A 19,554-nucleotide genomic window follows, 5' to 3' on the forward strand; every position below is an offset into this window, starting at 1 on the left:
TGCTGCTCGCAGGCTCGCTCATGTGTGCCCCCTGCACCCCGCGCCTATGCATTTGGAGCGTGCCCAGGCCAGGCCGGGGAGCATACTGCAGCATGTGCACTGCTGTGCAGCCTTCCAGAACGAAGGAGAAGCAAGCAGGCAGCAACGCATGCTCCTCAGAGACAACAGTGTGACTAATGATCTTGCCATCCATTAGGGCAGGTCAGCCCAGGTAAACTTGGAAAGATAATACATTTAAGCTTCAAACCCATGCCAGTCGCCTCTGTGGCAGAGCAGGACTTCTGTGCATATGCCGGCGGAGGGCTGATCCCTGAGAGCTGCTAGCGTCTTGATGGCTTTTGGATTAAGGTCGAGCACCGGAACAGCGTTACCAATCAGCAGTGGATGCTGGCAAGATTTAACGGCAACACATGACTGTCTTTTCCGCTGCTTCTACCCAACAGCGGGCGTAAAGAGGGCCTAGCACAGGGATTTGCTCCCTGATTTACGGAACCAACCAAAGATGAGCGTTTTGTGGACATTCAGATCAGGTACTGTCTCATTCCGCAGTGTTAGAAATGAACAGACTGTGAATATACGTTCTGGTGTAAATGCATGCCAAGGATCATAAAAGACACAGCGGACGTAGAGATTAGGTTGGGGTAAAGGAGACGGTGAGTCGCTCGATTTTAAGTACACATTTGAACCTGGGACACCTGCAAAAATAATGTTGTTGGTAATTATAATGACAAGATAGCATGTTGATAGATGCAATTTGCGTTGTTCCAGTTTGTTCGATGGAACCCCGCCCCCTTCACAACAGCGAATATTATCTGTCTTTAGGTGCCTCTTTTAATGCTATCACTTTCAAGTCAAAGTTCACCTGTGTGCTTCAGACTAGCAAAGGTTTTGTACATCCCCGGTTCCTTCTCGTACAAATAATAAACAGGATTTCGTTTCACTGAAATGAGCTCCAGCTTGGGGCAATGTGTTGGAAAGGACGACATTAAGCCTAGATAATGCGAGCATTGGTAATGCATCTTTCAGTATACTAAGAAGCATGAGTGCGTGCGTTCCATTCCGTGCAATGCTACTCTAGAGGCAGTGCATGGCTAGGTAGATATACAGAGTTCAGGCTGCCACCACGAGTGTTTGTATGCCAAGACAATGCTTTAGCATGGCATCGATTTTCATGTGTATATCATGCTGGCCGTTATGCCAATCCAACATCCCACTTGCAGGATTGAAACCTTACAACGTTCAAGCACCTCAAACTTGGCTTTGGCGGCTCCAAAGCCAGGATTGAGGCGCTTGAACGTTGTAACATGTAGGTTAAATCACTATACCTGGACTAATCGCCAAGGGACCCACGTACATATGTTGTTAGCAGTGAGGCCTGCATCTCTGTTTTAAATGGGAATTAGGCAAAGGAATCCTTCCTTACTATTAAGGTACCGCATTGTCTTGAACACAACCCCAGAGGAGAACAGTCTCTAGTAATGACGGGGCACATTACACAATAATCATTGTGTGTAGTCACTCACCTTTCGGCTGTAACCATTGCAGAGAACCCCATCGACCTTTCCTTTAAAAAAAAAACTAAATGCATAGCATGTTTGCATTTCAGTGTTAAATTAATGTCTCTTTGTGCAATGGTGGATAAATTGACAGTCTGTCAAAGTGGGCATGCTGGGGTGCAATAAGGGGGTGAGTTACCCAACAAGTGCAGGAGTAGTGCACAATGCCAGAGCTGTGACGCACAATGCTCTTGGGCGTCTCTGAAGCAGTGCACTTGAAGGTGATTCCAAACTAGCTCTGTTCGTGTTTTTCGTCAGCATTGGTTTGGAACTGCATGGTCGGACTGGGCTATAAAACTGTCTCTGGTTCCAATGGAAAAGTGGGCCACAGTTGCAAATGGCAATTTTTTCCTTTTTTGACACTGTTTGAATAGTACCCAAGGGGGAGTATTTTGATAAAATGTGATGCAAATTGTGCATTTTAAAGAATATTTCTTCAGCAACACTGGTCAAAACTACTAGCCGCATAGTGAAGTAATTAATCAAACTGGCCCATATCAGCCATAAAGCTGGCCCACACCAGCATTTTGCGTTGGTCACGAGCCTATTGCCCTATAGGCCAGTCTGAGCTTTATACTGCCCTAATGAGCGCTCCCCGAGTCCGGAAGGATTACAGCTGATGAAGGGCATTTAGCACTCTGACTCGGCCTCCTGAGAGACCTCACTCAGGCTCAGTCTACTACCGTACTAAGGTAATTCAAGTGGCCCCCTGGCTGGCCCCCCTCCCAGGTGCAATTCAGGCCAGGCCGGCATGGGTTGGGAGGATGACTTGCACGACTCATGAGCACGAAGAGCAACCCATTGGCTGCCTGGTGTTTTTAATCAGCTTTTTACTTAGTCCCCGACCCCGGCCCAATCACTGCTTAGGTACTTTCAAACATCACTCCGTCTCTGCCATTACCTCATCCAAAGCAGTAGGAAAGATGATGGCCTCCAGGCGCCAAATGAGAATTCATTTTTGGGACTCTGTGACCTAATGTTACAAGTCTTGTTTTGTGTTCTCCTAGGTGCCACTGATGATGACTACTTCAATGCTCTTAAAAAGAAAGAAATAATGATACATGGCCGTGTGCTTTTCGGACACCCCCAGTTTGCAACTCTGCCTCACCCCGAACTGCCGTTATTTATAGCCTCCCACCGTCCTCATAGCCCTTTCCATTCTTGCTCTTTTACATCGCCCTCCTCTGCTGCAGTCCCGCCCAATGGTGGGTGGACACCCAATCTTTTTGGGACGAGCTATGCTCAGGCCGTGAAAGCCTTTTGACCTGGGAAGTGGTAACATTTTTACGTGAAATGAGCCTTCTGAAGTGAGACGCCAAATTGAAGTATTTTGTACTCTGAACTGCTTTTCTTTTTCTTAATTTTCTTCTGTTTTCTTTTCTTCCTTTCTCTTTGTTTTATACATTGATGATATATGTGATTTAATATGTACTGCTATTTTAATTTTGTGAAAAGTCGAGTTCTTTGACTAAAGCACAATAAATACATTTTAAAAAGCAAAGTCCCAAGGTGTCCCCTGCTCCCCCCCGCCCCCCAATTCTATGGGTCACCTATGCCCCTGGTGGAGACAGAGACCTGGCCCTTAAAAAACTTGAACAGAAATTGATTTTTTACCTTGAAACAGTTAGATCTGGCCTAGATATTTCAATCGAGTGGAACTTATTTATTCATTAGAAATTGAAGCATCGCATTGTACTTCATACACGAGATAAGAGCAAAGTGACATTAGATAATATTTGACATGAATACACACCATTAGACACGTTGCCAAATAGTGCTGACAATGCGCACTTTTCATTGACCAACCCTGTATTCATTCTTTAGAGTTCTGCGGGGCCAGTGGCGTGAATTTGTATGATTGTCCACTGCACGCACATGAATAGTAGTATTCAACAAATGGATCAGTAGATGCATTAATGTATTACAGCCTAGATTGGATGATTAATACATACTAAAATCCAACCTACTACAATATACATTCATGACATACCGCAAGGTTTTGGACATGCCTATTCAAATGCAATACTGCAAAAACAGTTAATAATATTAATTGAACATAAGGAAAAACCTGGGTCCCTTCAAGATGGTGTCCCTCCACTGGCCGAATGTCTAGTTCTAGCAATGTGATCATCTGATAATCGCATGACTCGACATAACAGAAATAAAGATAGGACTCCGCGTCCGCGGCACCACCTAGTTAGCAGCACAGACGCAGTGATGGTCCCTAGAAGTAGGCTCTATATTGAAGGAGAAAGTAAGTTATATTCGCTCTCTTTCCATGGAAAATGCTGCACGAGACAGCAGTATCGCGCAACACACGACAGAAGTAAGCTTGTGCACACTTACCATTCGTCGTCTCTTTATATATCCCAACAAATGGCGTGCCAGCTCCTCGCGGCATTATTTGAACAATCGAACGTCGAAAGAAAAGCTATACCGGTTCATCGATTCATATTACTACTGAATATACAGGTAGCTGTTATTCTTAATCAAAAACACAGGGTGAATGCATGCATCCACGTTGTGATCTATATATAATATAACCACAACGTTGTCTTAAGTTTTGACAAAGATTAATACCCCTTAAAGTAGAGTAAGGGGGTCATTACGACCTGGGCGCAAAGGGATACCGGGCACCGGTAATGACACCAGTGCTGGTAATCCCTTTGCGCCCTATTCCGAGGTCCCTTTGCGGGCCCCTACCTTAAAAGAGGAGTCGATGTTGTCTTCGGATCAAAGAGGCTATTTTTAAGGAATAGATGCAAAGCACAAATGGAGGCAGACGGATGCGTGCTGGACTTGAGACATATTTCTCTAAGATTAAAGAAGAAGAAAACATTTGCAAGAGTTGAGTATTGGACAATTAAAAGTGTATAAAGTCTATGCAAGGTAGTGTGAGCAAGTCTCTAGAGGTAAAGAGGAGCAATGACACCCAGTAATTAAATTAAATAATAGGCTGAAATTGACAAATTTGTGGTCTCTTCATACGTGGCCCAGAAGTAGGAAACAAGAGCTATTCATTAAGCCTCGAATGAAGATAGTGATGTGCTTTCACTCCTATTTTCGAACGCCCTAGAACAGGGAACAGGCTACATGGTCAACTACAGACGGGAAACTTTGGCTCATGACCGGACTGACGATAGATGATAGACTAATTGGGAAAGTAGGGTGTAATCTGACATGATTCAAGCACCTGGGTTTTGGTTTCCTTACGTGCTGTTAACCGAGTCGAAAGTCCAAGTTTGCGTGGGAATGCCAACCGATTAGTGAGTTTATGGGGCAACCTGCTATACAATGTTGCATAGACCAATTCGCTGCCATTTTGTTTGCTATAGTCAGTACTATACATATTTAGAGGTAGTATGAGGGTTGTCTTACAGATAAGAGACAGCCAATGAAGTACTAACCGGTATACCTTCTATAAATATATATGGTCCCCTAATCCAATCTCTCCTGCTAGTAGGTTTTATGATTTGCCAGGTAGGATGACAAAATAGATGCATATTAGGGTATAAGACCCCTGTGTAAGCAAGTTGTGTGCGAGTGTGCAAGCATCAATCCAATGTCTGCCAGACGACCCTGCTTTATTAAATTGAGACTAAAGTAGTACTTTGCCATATTCCTTGAGTCTGTCCCATTATTTTGTCTGAGATCTTTATTGGATATTTTATCTAGCGTAAGAGACGCTTCAAGGTGCTAGAGCACATGTTTGTAGCGGTGCAGATGATTCAGGTCTAAATCAACGAAGGCCCAGATCCAGATTCTCTGACTTTGGTTTGCTACCGTTATTAGCCAGAAGACTATGCAGCTTCCTGTGAACGGCACGCAATATATCATGTGAAAAAGGATACGGTTGTCAGGTCCCCCTTTGACAAAACTCCTGTCTGGTCCCCGCAAGTGCCCCGTGGACCGTGGATGGAAGGCTAACTGGTTGGTTGAGGGAGAGTTGATGCTGAGGGACTCGAGCTGAGCCACGGATGTAAGGAGAACATCAAAAGTGGCAAAAATAAGGGGGAGGAACTGTGTTGTAAATTATATATATATATATGTATATATATATATATATATATATATATATATATATATATATATATATATATATATATATATATATGTTATAGGTAACAGGATTTTTGGGGATCATAATGAAGAGAATTTGATACCTTGATTCCCGGTTCCAAGGGGATGGAACGGTACGCACTAAAAAGACGCCAAATAGGGGTGTTAAGGGTGCTTGAGGCAAATCCAACAAGAAGAGTGCGTATCAAATTCCAAAATGGGGCAAAAATGAGCTGTGATACATTTACTAAAGATAGTAGAGGAAGGCGTATGCAGGGGGAGATTTATTGAAGTGCACATGTATGGGGTTATAAATATGCCAGTGTAAAGCTTTTGTTGTGTTTAAACTAGTAGATATAAAACAAAGGTATAATATCTCCACTGGCTCCCGGTTGCTGCAAGGATAACATTTAAACCCTTCTGCATCATCCATAAGGCTGTCTGGGGCCGGCAACTGCGCTATCTGCAACTTGCTCTCATCAAATACTCTCCCTCCAGATCCCTCCAAATCCATCCGATCCTCTGGCTCAACTATCTGTTTGTCAAGCGCTTCTATAAGCAGATCGTGGGTGGACGTTCCCTCTCCTCACCTGGCTCCCTCCTCTGGAACAGTCTCCCATTTTCTCTCCGTCTTGAGCCGGATCTCCAAACACTTCTGCAAACACTTCAAGACTTTCCTCAGTTCCTCCTCATTCCCTCTCTCCCTCCCATGCTAAATCACATAGTAGCTATTTATTGGTAGCCTGTGCCCTTGTGTGTCCTTCTGCATCCTGGCCTCCTGTCCGATCGCCCACAGCATCCCCCCTTCCCCTGCACTTGCCTTTGGGCATGACTTGGCCTGTGCTGCCTCACAGGTCTGCACTTACTGATGGGCTGGTGACCCCTCTTCCATCGTGTGGTCACTTCCTTTTGCCAGGCATATAAAGAAGTCAAAGAAAGAGAATGCAAGTGAAGGGAAGAACTGAGAAGACACGAGGCAAGGAAAGAAGAGGAGACATTAAAAGAGAAGAGACGAGAGGAGGTAGAAGCACAAAGATTGCGAGGAAGATGAAGGAAGATGAGGAGAAAGGGGGAAGAAATGCACAGTAGTAGGGGACTGAAAGATGATGAGATAGATTATCTATGTCACAGAAGTATAGTGCCAATTGAAGCACAAGATCGGCTTGAGGAAGACAGAGGGTCACAACAGCCTCGCATCGAGATGCAAGAGCTATGAAGAATTCCACCATGGGCTGATATACAGAAGGCGTAGAGAAACTACTTTGGTATTTTTATAGGTAAATGAGGGATAAAGGGATAAAGAAGGGTATACAATCCAAGAGAATGTAGAAGGATTTATTTTAAGGGAAACTGGAGGTAGGTCAGATGACATCATAAGAGACGAGCATAGAATGCTGTTTAAAAGTAGACTCGATTTTGATGACGTGCAAAAAGATAACAGTCACACAGGCTGGGGCATAATAATGTCAAACAAAGAAAGGGAAGAAAATGAGAGTGCGAAGGAAGAGCGCATGCAGATTTTCAAAAGTATTCAGTGTAGAGAAAGGGGTAAAATGGTCGGATTTAGAGGACCCCTATAAAAGAACACCAGAGTCAACACCATAAACTGAGCGACCACAAGCCCGATAATGCAGTGCAGGGGATGTATACCCACCTTATGTAAGCAGATTAAGGGCATTAACAGGACGAAGACAAACGGGCGAGACTAGCCCCACCTGGAAGATGAGAACTGTAGGCAGGAATGATTATGGATCAGGATTTTCACAATTCACATTACTGGAGAAAGGGGGAGTACGACCACAATATATACCGTTTAGTTTAGATTACAGCCTTAGAATAACTGTTGGCGAGTCCTCATTTGTTGAAATGAAAAATTAGTATACAGCTAGTCTTGTTGCTGGTCTTGTGGTCTGCAAAACCAGATTTACTGATATTGAGGCTGTCCAATATACTAGATACTGAATGCAAAAGAAATGAAAGAATCCGTAATTTTGCACCAATTTTCTGAAATTTTAATAGTGTTGTTTCTAAATATAAGTATATCCTTTTTCACATTTCTTGAATGCATTAAAGGTCCTTCAACACGTGTTTACCCACCTATATATGATGTTTCATCAGGAGGGTACAATAGCTTTCTCTGAATAATAAACAGAAAATAACTGCAAATCAGTCTTAACTAATGTATTCAGATTACATGTGTAATATTGTAAATTATAGATTTCAAACACAACTTCAAAAAATGGTTTCTCTACTCACATGCAAGTGTATTTGCACTGTGTCAATGTTAGATCCAAATTAGGCAATTTAAGTGAGTGAATGGAAGAAAACCGTCTTTAATGTTCCTGTTGTTGCTGAATATGGGTGGTACCTAAGGAAACAAAGTTCACTAATCTATTATGCAATTTTAGCAACATGTTAGAGATGCTACGAGGAAGCTATCATGGTCCTAAATTAAATTTGCTTACCTTTTTGAGGTTTTCTCTGGTTTCCTTATGTTGTTTATCCTCGTGGCATGTTAACTGTGTTATGACTAAAATGGCTGCTATTGATAGCATCGTGATGACGCAATCACGTTTGTTGTACGCGACTGCGTCATCACGCAATTCTGCATCTTGCTTTGGGCTAATTCTGATTGTGTAGCAGCGTGTGTCACGATTGCGTTTGTTACACGCGACCACGTCATCACGCTGTCTGCCATCTTGTTTAGGGATTCATTTGTTACTGCTGTCTTGAACAATTTACTCTGTGAGTTTTTTAATTGTGTATAGTACCTACACCAATAAAAGAGTTGCCTTTGGAGTCGGCAATAATTCAAACCCTGTGAATTCTTAGTATTTGATCAGAACAAAAGAAATTAAAATAATAGTTGGATGCACAGGGCTAAAATTGGTTAGATTTGACACATTTCAGATGTGACAACCTAAAAAAAAGTATAACAGTAGCTACAAATGGATACAGATAATTTAAGATGTACATTACTGAGTTTAACTTCCGGTGCAGGAAAATGGATTTATGAATTAGAGAGGATGACATTAGGAATGACGCTGGCTATAGGTGACATAAAAAGGCTTGTTAGCAGTGATTATATCAGGTCTAAATCAACAAAGGCCCAGATCCAGATTCTCTGACTTTGGTTTGCTACCGTTATTAGCCAGAAGACTATGCAGCTTCCTGTGAACGGCGCGCAATATATCATGTGAAAAAGGATACGGTTGTCAGGTCCCCCTTTGACAAAACTCCTGTCTGGTCCCCGCAAGTGCCCCGTGGACCGTGGATGGAAGGCTAACTGGTTGGTTGAGGGAGAGTTGATGCTGAGGGAATCGAGCTGAGCCACGGATGTAAGGAGAACATCAAAAGTGGCAAAAATAAGGGGGAGGAACTGTGTTGTAAATTATATATATATATATACATTCGGAATGACGCTGGCTATAGGTGACATAAAAAGGCTTGTTAGCAGTGATTACATGGGAGAGAGCTGAGGAGTTTGCAAATGAGCAGGATATGCAAGTGTGATTGCACAAAACAGGATGAACAATGGAGCGCCATTTAATAATTGCAGAGCAGACATACAGCGGGCGTTCAGAGTACAACACCGCAATACATCAGACATGGATGCAATTATGACTGTGCAAATGGGAAAAGACGAAGACCCTGTTGCTAATATTCAAGATATTCAAGTCAGAGGGAGCATTGAGATGTGTGAACCGTGGGATAAAACGCTAGCATTATTTTACCACATTTTGTGTCAGGGATTGCCTGAGCCAGTGCAATCACAACTGAAGAAACAGGTGGGAATGGAAGCAAAGCCATGGCCATACAATTGATGATCATGCATGACTGCAAGAAGAAAAAGAAGAAATCTGAAAATAGAAAGCAGGAAGAGGCGAAGTTCGTTCAAAAGAAGTTGTCAAAAATAGCTATAGAGGGAGAGGTATTGACGAGAAATGAAGGACAGGTGACACAGCAGATGCAGTCAGGGCAGCAAAATAAAATAGGGTATCACACAGATCAGAGTGGGTACAACGTTTGACCAAGGGGAAGAGGAAATGGGCCTTAAGGAGTAGGACAAGGTGGATTTCAAGACCCTCAGGAAAGAGGAGAATTTAATGTTAGAAAACAAAAATGATGCTGGAATTACAGAAGAATAGGACACACAGCCAGAACATGTAGAAGCAGAGGAGGCATGCAGCACAATTGGCAAGCTCCAAGAGGGAGAATGGGCTATGCTCCACAATATAATACAGGACCACGGGAATATTATGCCCAAGATCACACGCAGGTTCAGACATGTGCACTGCCATCGCAGCAAATGCAGCAAGCGTCATTACAAATGCAATCACCACAAGGGCAATCACAGCAAGTGCCAATCCAAGCACAACAAGTACAAACTCACTAAGCACTGACACAACAGGCCCTGGTGCCACAATGGAATATGTCTACAGGAGCCCAGCAAGCACCTGCACCCAAATTAGGGAGTGTGGCTCTGGTAGGAGGAAATCCTTTCACGGGTGCAGTGATGAATTTATATCCGCAATAGGACAGCCTACAGTGCGACCTGATGTGTTCAGTACTATCAGTGACACCAGACCCCCAAGAGGAACCAAGGGTCAATGTGACGATAGGAGCAAGACATTTTCATTTCTTGTGCACTCTGGAGCAACTCATTCCTGTGTCCGTGTGGGAAAATACTCAATGGCAGGTATTGCAATGAATGTGCAGGGATTGTCTGGGGCGATGAATTTAGCTAATTTTACAGATGAATAACAAATCTCATTAGGAGAACACAACATATCTGTGCCATTATTATAATATGGGCAAACGCCAGAACATAATAGGGCGTGACTTAATGACAAACTTTAACATGACAATGGGTCTCATTACGAGGTAGGAGGTAGCCATGGTGCTATTAGCACCATGGCTACCCCCTTACCGCATTCCGGGTCAGAGTTCCCGAAATAGGGACTTACTGGGTCATTCCAACCTTGGAGGACCCGGTAAGTTCCCATTCCCGCAACCATTCCCCATTCCCTTTCGAGCCCCGATAGGGCTCAATGGGAATGGGGATGGAGCTAATAACGGTACCGCAATTTGCGGTACCGTTATTAGCTATAAAGTCCCTTGATAGGTCCCGTCCTTAACACCTGGTAAAACCAGACTTTAAGGAAGGGACCCGCTCAGAGACCTCGGAATAGGGTGGTAAGGGATTACCGGCACTGGTGACCTTACCAGTGCCGGTTATCCCTTACCACCTACCGCGTAATGAGGCCCAATATCTTTTACTGATGAAGGAATAGTGCGCTCCACTCCAGGGATATATTATATGAATGTGAGAGAGTTTAAATTAGCCTTCACAGGCCAAAAAGCATTACACGGTGTCCCTTTGGACTGAGAAGTATGTTTGCATGGAGTGACTGTTTAATTATCATGGTTGCCCAGATTGATAGGTGAACTATTAAGAATACCTGATGAGTTTTTGCTCAGACCAAAAATCTGTATGGATGATGAAGAAGGGCAGATTATTCCCTTGGAGTTAGAAGCAGCAGTGGTTACATAGGAAAGGGTGGTTCTTCATAGGACAGATGATGAGGGAAGAGGATGGAGAACAGTGATATCCCTCAGTGAAGGATATAGGCTGGCAGATTTAACAGACAAAAAGTTGTTTAAGAATGAGTATTCAGATGAGGAATTAGTATTTTTCATAAGTCTCACTTATTGGATAAAAGTAGATAATAGAGAAATACTGCAGAGAATGGCGTTGGACAAAAAGACACCGTCATTATTTCAGGAAGATTGTGAAAGTGGCAAAGATTTTATGGACCACAAGTCCATATGACGTGGGTTTATTAAAAGGAGTAGGAGCAGTTAAAATCAAGCTTAAGCCAGGAGCTTTTTTGCCATGAGCAAAGCAATCCCCTATATCTAGAGCAGCGGATGAAGGTATATTTGAGACCATTTCTGCTTTGATGAAGCAAGGAATATTAATACCATCTGATTCTTCATCTAACACGGGTGTGTTCCAAGGGAGAAAATCAATGCGGGGTGGTCATGGAGATTTATTCAGCACCTTCGACCTCTAAACAATATAGTTGAAGCTGAGTTTCCTTTCGTTACAAATCCCATGGTAATATTTTGCAACATCCCATCTAAGGCCAAATATTCTACAGTTATAGATTTAAAAAACTGCATTCTTTCAATTCCCCTTCACGAAGACTCACAAGATTTGACATCCTTTTCATATAGAACAATCCACCTGAAACATACTCGATTACCCCAGGGGTACTGTGAGTCCCCTGCAATCTTTAATAGAGTCGTCCAGATGGACTTAGGCAATGTTCAGCTCGAGGGTGCAATAGTTCAATATGTGGATGATATTTTGGTGTGCAGTGAGACCCAAGAAAGATGTAGAGAAGATGCAATTAAACTCATGACTATTCTTTCAGAGAATGGATATAAAGTAGACAATGAGAATTTACAATACTGCCAGGAAGAGGTCTTTTATATAGGACAGTTGATTTCTCATGAAGGGAGGAAAGCGACATCAGAAAGATCAGAAGCAATTATGAAGACCTCAGAACCTAGAACACTGAGAGAAATACAACAATTTGTAGGCCTATGCAATTATTATAGTGCTTGGGTTCTCAATTACAGTATTTATATTCAGCCACTTTTAAAAGGGCTTAAAGAAGTACAGGTAGGCAAGAGCAAAAAATATGGACAGATGAAATGACTGAAGAATTAGAAGAATTATAAGAGGCGATCAGTACAACCCCTATGTTGGGAATTCTAGATTATCATGAAGAATTGTATTTATTTTTCCATTCAAATGAAGAAGTTATGGCAGCAGTCCTTACACAAGAAATTACATTAGGACATGGACACAAACCATTTGCCTATTATAGTGGGATTTTAGATGCAGTTATGAAAGGGCATTATCCTTGTGAGCAGTCTTTAGCTGCTGACGCATTCGCGATTGAAAAAACTTCAAGTATAACAATGAAGTGTTCTGTAACATTACTAGTTGAGGATGCATTATTTGTGATTTCAGAGAAACCTAAGAGTACATTGACCACACACAAAGCATCAGGATATGAGGTAATAATATTGAATCCTGCGATTCAAATTGTCATACGTGAGACAGTGAACCCAGCAATGTTCATAGCTGAACCAATAGGAGAGGATGATTATGTACATGATTGCACAACGTATACTGAGAATTATAATGAAATTTCCCAAGCTAGAGAAAATGCCCTCGGGAAGTGGGAAGATGTTTTTATTGATGGTTCTTCAAAAACTGACCAAACGACTAGCAAAAGGCATACTGGATCAGTGGTAGTGAAGCTGAACCGAGAGGGTGAATTTGAGGTAGTGACAAGCGGGAGATTGCCTTTGCATTGCTCAGCACAGGCTACAGAATTAGTGGCACTTATCGCTGCACTTCAGAAATTTGAAGATGATGAAGTGACATTGTATTCTGGCTCCGCCTATGTGACATCGACAGTACATGCAGGTATGTCATGCTGGAAAAGGGGGGGGGCTTCCTCCATGCATGGCACTCCAGTGGAACGTGCAGCCCTATTGGATAAACATGTTGAAGTACTATCACTCCCATTGACACTAGCAGTCCTAATATGCACCTATTTTCCAGCCATTTCTAACTTTGAAAATGAAATTGTTAAACAAATGACAGAATGATGCATGTTGGTAAAGGAGGGTTTTAACATGCTGTCTATTGTCCAGTTAACTGAGATACAAGGGCGAGCACCACAAGAAGAGAAGGATCTGTGGAATAGGTGGTGTTCTTTATCCCCCACTGGGGCAATTTGGTGATAGTATAGCACTGGAAAGCCAGTTATGCCTCTAGCATCATTGAGGGCAACACTGGAACAGCTCTACTACCCCACGCAGATGACTTGAGAGAGTTTAGCTACTACAATAGCAGAAGAGAACATGTGGCACAGTTTATTGTAAATTGTATCATGTGCCAGAAAGGTACTGCAGCGCACACTTTGCGAACAGTGAGAGGAGAAATTCCTACACCCAATGGACTATTTCAGCATCTACATATAGGTTATGTAGACATGCTGCAGACATGCAATGGCTACAGATAAATGCTGGTCGTGGTATACCCTTTTTCTATATGGAACAAGGCAGGTCCATGCACACACCCCGATGTCACGTGCGCTGCCAAGATTCTTGTGCGTGAAGTGTTCCCACGACAGGGGGTGTGTGTGAGGTTTTGCGGTCTGACAATGCACTGCATTTTGTAACTGAACTGTTTCAGCAGATAGTTCATCTATTAGACATTAAGCACATATTTTCTTCTGCTTATCACCCACAGGTGATTGGTGTCTGGGAACAATTAAATGAATTATTTAAGGAAAGAATTGTGAAGATAAAGATAACTTTGAAGAAGGGATGTCAACATTGCCTACCCCTATACGCTCTAAGGAATCAGCGTGCTCAGAATACCATCTAAATCCTCATAAATTGGTGAGTGGACACTGCATGAGAACTTCCCTTGCTCCTCCAATAGGTTAACAACTGATGCCCATAGTATAGCAACAACATTAGGTGACGAGATGCATGATTACTTAACAACAATGACTGCAAGTGTTTCCTTCATATCTCAAAAGGTGAAGAATCGAAGGGAAGGGTTAAAGAGAAATTACAAAGATGATCAACCCATTGAAGCAGAAGATTTGTTAAAACAACCAAGCCTATACCTAGGAGACCGGGTGCTGGTATGAAAGTTTGTATTCACTTTGAGTACTCTTCGGTTTGAAGGTTCGTACAAGGAGGAAGAAGTTACACCCACAGCAGTCAAGATAAAAGGACAAAGAGCCTGGCTTCATTTGCACTACATCAAGCCATATAAAGGAAAAACCTCAACCCCTCCTCCAACTACCCACAGTGAAGCAAGAGAAGAAGTTCCCCATATGCAGACTCGTTCTGTGGCCAAGAGTAAAGACAAGAGAAGTGAAGAGCAAAGCAGCACCACAGACTAAAGGCTGATATATTTTAACATTTGACAAGGAGTAAACAGACTTGCAGTTATCCTGGAACTTTTTTAAGACAAGCTAAAGGAACTATGCATTGAAGTACCGGAACTGAAAGAAGAAAAGCACACTTAGGGGGTAATACATGAATTATTTGCGCTGAAAGAAACGGGATTGGTGCGCCATTCTGCCCGCAAAACCCCATTTGTTAAACAGGATGGCGCAAAAATCCCGTTTTTTTCAGCGCAAATAATCCATGAATTACCCCCTTGATCTTTATGTTACCTATTGCAATAATATTACACATATTTCTGTATGCTGTTTTTTCCCTATATGTTACAGTCTTATCCAGCTCTGATAGGAAGATATGTTAACATCATAATGTTTTTGGGAAATCCTAAGAACAATTATATTATTTTTAGGATAATTGTTGCAGTCATCTTGCAATTTATGATATAAAGGTGTGATTCATAGAGACTTACAGAATCATATATTAAAAGTTTGAGCAAAAATGAGGAGGTTTCAGGATCTAAGAGGCTCATTGCATCAAGAATATTGATGAGTTTCCATGGAATAATAACTGTGGTGTCATTCTGCAATTTGATTTGTGTGTTCCTCCTGATTATTATGACATTTAGACAAGTTATAAGAAACAATACAGAGATGGTGGATGACAATGAAACATTTACTGTTTCCCCTGATGAAATCACGAACAGCATTTTATATAATCAAACTAGGCATTTATTTTGATTTAAAAGAGATGTTGAGGAAAATTATGATGGTATAAATAAGTATTTTGACAATTCGGCTCATTTAAAGAATAACCTATGGTATCAGAACATGAAAAAGGTGGGAAGGAGACATCAGATGAACGCTGCTATGTGTGTTCCCTCATACCTTATGCTTTGGGAACCTCTAAAATATTCATAGCAACAGAAGTATCAGTGAAAAAGGCACATCGTCCGACACATCTTGCACTTTGCCTAACCAAAAAACAGTTCCAAGGCAGAACAGCATCCATAGTGTGGGTGAATAAAACGACATCTCAGATGGAAGACAATTTTGTACAATCATAAAGTCAAGAGAAAAGCCAGAAACAATGCATCAAATAATAAAATACGAACAGCCTGCAATACATGGAGCAGGAATCAGGTTTGAAGAAAACAAGACACTACAATGCAAGAGTAAGAAAGGGAAAGAGTTACAAGAATGCTGGGCAAGAGGTCAACTACAAATTAAAGGAACAGTGCTTACTCATGAATGATGGGCTGAAGGATTGGTTGTGTGCAGAGCAATGCCATTAACCAGACAATGGGAAATAGTTGTGGCAAATGCAGAAAATGAATGCAAAACCCAATGGCCTAAGATTGCAAGATTGTTGCAAGATTATTGACATGGGTCGACGATCAGGGAGGACCATTGCAAATACTGTTCCTGAAAAATGCATCTTTATGCATCACAAAAAATGCTATGGTGAAAGTTGGAGAGAACCGTGAGTGCGGCCAAGCTTTGATGTACCAGGCTTGAAGGAAGGAAAGAACAGCAGTCTTAATGGACCGTTATTGGGCCTGTGAATCAAGAGAATATATAAAGTTGCCCCCAAAATGGGGAGGAGTTTTTCATTGGTGCTGATAAGCATACCAGCAATAGTAGTACCACAAAGTGACCTGCAGATTACAGACTTCCCAAAGATGGACACACACCTGAGGAAGAAAAGAAAGCTTTACTGAAGCAGACAGAGGAGAAGCATTTACTTCTCAGCAAAAACTATAGATCCATATTATGACATTCCAGATGAGCATACGTTTTTCAGCAGAACAGCAGTGATATTCGCAGCTATATTCCAGCTGGGTATCCAGACTGCAGTAAACACCAAGTGGCTGCAAATCACCAGATGGGAGCTGCTGCAAACAATCAACAGAAGAGTTGAGGGCGATCAGGCTTATGGCCCTCCAGAGCAGGTATGTCCTGGACTTAATTACAGCAATGGAAGGAGGTGTGTGTGCCAAGATTGGATCTTCTTGCTGTGCATTTCCACCTGCTCATGATGAAGACAATGGCACTTTGAAAGAAGCAATGACAATGTTGTCAACCCTGCATACAAAAATGGAGGATGAAGTAGACAAGATTGAGGAGGATGGCTGGTTTTCGACTCTGTTTTCGTGTAGTCCAACTTGGTTGTCAAACACCTTCAAATTACTTTGAGCAGCACTAATGTTGGTATTGCTAGGATTTTGTTTCATAAGGATCATCTTGAGACAATGCCAGAAGACAGCTAATAAAGCTATTGGGATCAAGATCATGATTGATATAGATGCTGGAACTGGTGAGGAGATGCAAAATGAAGAAAGTGCCCATGAGAATATAAAGAAAAGTACCTTTGCACCTCCAGGAACAAAGTTCTACTACCCCAAGGAGCATACAAATATGTGCACTGGTGGATATTAAATCCGTCATCAGGAGATTGCTGCTCCATGACCTGGAGTGTGGATGAACATATAAAGCATGCAGGTTCCTCAGGGGGTGACAAAGATATGGATTCCAAAGAAATGGTTGTAATAAGCGATGATAAAGGAGAGTTAAAAAGAGAATGAATGGAGGAATGTGGTTGAGAACTCGACCAGAGAGGGGAATGTAGAGGAGCAGTTGGATGCATTTTCCCTAACTCCTGCCCCCTCACGGCCATCATACTGGAATAGCAAAAGAAGGGTCCTGTGTGACACTCCATGGGCCTCATTAGGAGGCTGACAGTAGCCGTGCCTGTAGTACAGGCACGGGTGCCGCGGTATCCATTTTTTTCTGGCACCCGCGAATGGGCAATTACTGGGTCATTCCGAGTTTGTCAGACCCAGTAATTGCCCATTTGTGGGTGCCGGTAATGAGGGACTCCCCATGGCTGCCGCCGGTATCCATTTTTTTCCGGCACCCGCCTAAGGGCAATTACTGGGTCATGCCGAGTTTGGCAGACCCGGTAATTGCCCATTTGTGGATGCCGGTAATGAGGGACTCCCTATCCCCATTCGGCCCCATAGGGCTGAATGGGAATGGGATGTCAGATGCACCGGCACCATTCAGAGTGATGCTGGTGCATCCGACATGCTGTGCTCGCGGGTGCCGCTCTGCCCGCCAGGTCAGACCTGGTGGGCTGACAGGCACCCGTGAGCACAGCTCGTAGTATGGCGGTCTGGGAACTACGGTACCGGCATGCTTACCGGTACCGTAGTTCCCCAACCACCATGCTTGTAATGAGGCCCCATGTGTTATGCCTATACCCGATTGAGTGTATGAGAGACAATGGGCCTCTTTACAAGTATGGCGGTAAGGCAACAACGGCGCCAGTACCGCTACTGGAGCCGTTGCTACCGTACCGCCATACTAGGAGTTCTGCTTGCGTGTGCCCTTACAGCCACCAGGTCTGACCTGGTGGCCGTACTGGCACCCGTGAACAGAAAATGATGGTAGCACCGGTACCGTTATTACCAGTACCAGTGCTGCCACCTTCCCCATTCCCATTCAGCCCTATGGGGCCGTATGGGGATCAGAAGTCCCTTACTACCGGCACCCATGAATGGGCAATTACTGCGTCCGCCAAACTCGGCATGACCCGGTAATTGTCCATTCACGGGTGCCGGAAAAAAATGGATACCGGCGGCAGCCATGCCTGTACTACAGGCGCGGCTACCGCCAACCTCGTAATGAGGCCCAATATTCACTCAGAAAGCCATACCAAATGTACCCCTCTCACACTGACAGTGTGGAAGGATGCCATATGTAAGGATGTCAGCATGCACCATTGGCCATCATGGAGCGCTGAGTGAAATCTGACGCGGGCAGAGTGTTGTCATAAAGAAGATATATACAAAGTCATGCTGAAACGATATGAAAATACTGAAGAGTGATGATGTAACTGAAGTTACAAAAGAAATATACATGAAACGATAAAGTATTCATGAATGCAAAGGAAGATAAAGTAAATACGCAGTAACGTAAGGTAGAAATGATACATAGAAGCTTGCTATAGAGGAACATATAATATGGCAAGGATGGCCAGTGTTGGAAAATGGATGCATGATCCTGCAAAGATTCAACTCAACTACCTCAGAAACAGACCGTGGTTGAAAAGTCAGGAGACGCTGGAAGAACAGCTTTGTTTGCAACACAAAGCGGAGTAAATGTTGGCTTGGGATCAAGGAGGCTATGTTTAAGAAATAGCTGCAAAGCACAAAGGGAAGCAGTTGGATTAGTCATGGACATGAGACATATTTCTCTATGATTCTCTTGATTCTCCAATGTTTCATTCTGTTTCGCATTGCCTCTTAAAACCCTTTGCTAACATCTGAATCCTAATTGGAAAGTCAGTCAAATTTTGTTGTTTTTGCTTTTGGTTTAAAAGTCAAATTTTGCAGTTTTTCTTTTGGTTTGAAAGTAACATTTTTGCTGTTTTTGCTTTTGGTTTGAAAGTCAAATGATGCTGTCCATTGCTAACTTCTCTGTACATTGCTTGTAAACTGTTTCCTCTCTGTAACTTGCCGGCCCAGTGACTTCACCGCTCTCTTTTTTTCCATACTTACCTGCCTTAACCTCCCTGTTTCTCCCTCCTTTCCTCGCTACCACACCCATGGCACTTTCTGTTTCTCCTATCTTTTCCAACTGCTTCTCCATTGACTATCCTTCCCTTCTCACTAAGTCTGATAGGAAGAAGTTCAAAAAGGATTTCTTGGTCTCCAACCCTGGTCTTCCTATCGCCGACACCTATTTCAATGCTTCCTACAGACAGACCCTCACTGACATCCTCTTTGTCGTTCCTTAGCCAGATCTTTGGACTTTCCATATGATCTCTGTGCTCTGTCCTGTCTTCTCCTCTCCCATAAATGGTGCCACTCTCTGGGAAGTTCTGATGGCTTCCTTTGACAATTCTAAAGTCATCATTAACATCTACCTAA

General features: G+C 42.9%; 1 long non-coding RNA gene across 1 annotated transcript; it reads left to right on the plus strand.

The window, feature by feature from the left end:
* The first annotated feature begins 297 nt into the window (after positions 1-297).
* On the plus strand, positions 298-15,124 carry LOC138504856 (uncharacterized). Its single transcript, XR_011280012.1, has 2 exons — positions 298-530; positions 13,954-15,124. It is a non-coding gene; the product is annotated as an uncharacterized lncRNA (long non-coding RNA).
* Positions 15,125-19,554: the final 4,430 nt, after the last annotated feature.

Source organism: Ambystoma mexicanum, chromosome 11 (genome assembly GCF_040938575.1).
Source record: "Ambystoma mexicanum isolate Mex_15411 chromosome 11, UKY_AmexF1_1, whole genome shotgun sequence".
In the NCBI taxonomy this organism is placed as follows: Eukaryota; Metazoa; Chordata; class Amphibia; order Caudata; family Ambystomatidae; genus Ambystoma; species Ambystoma mexicanum.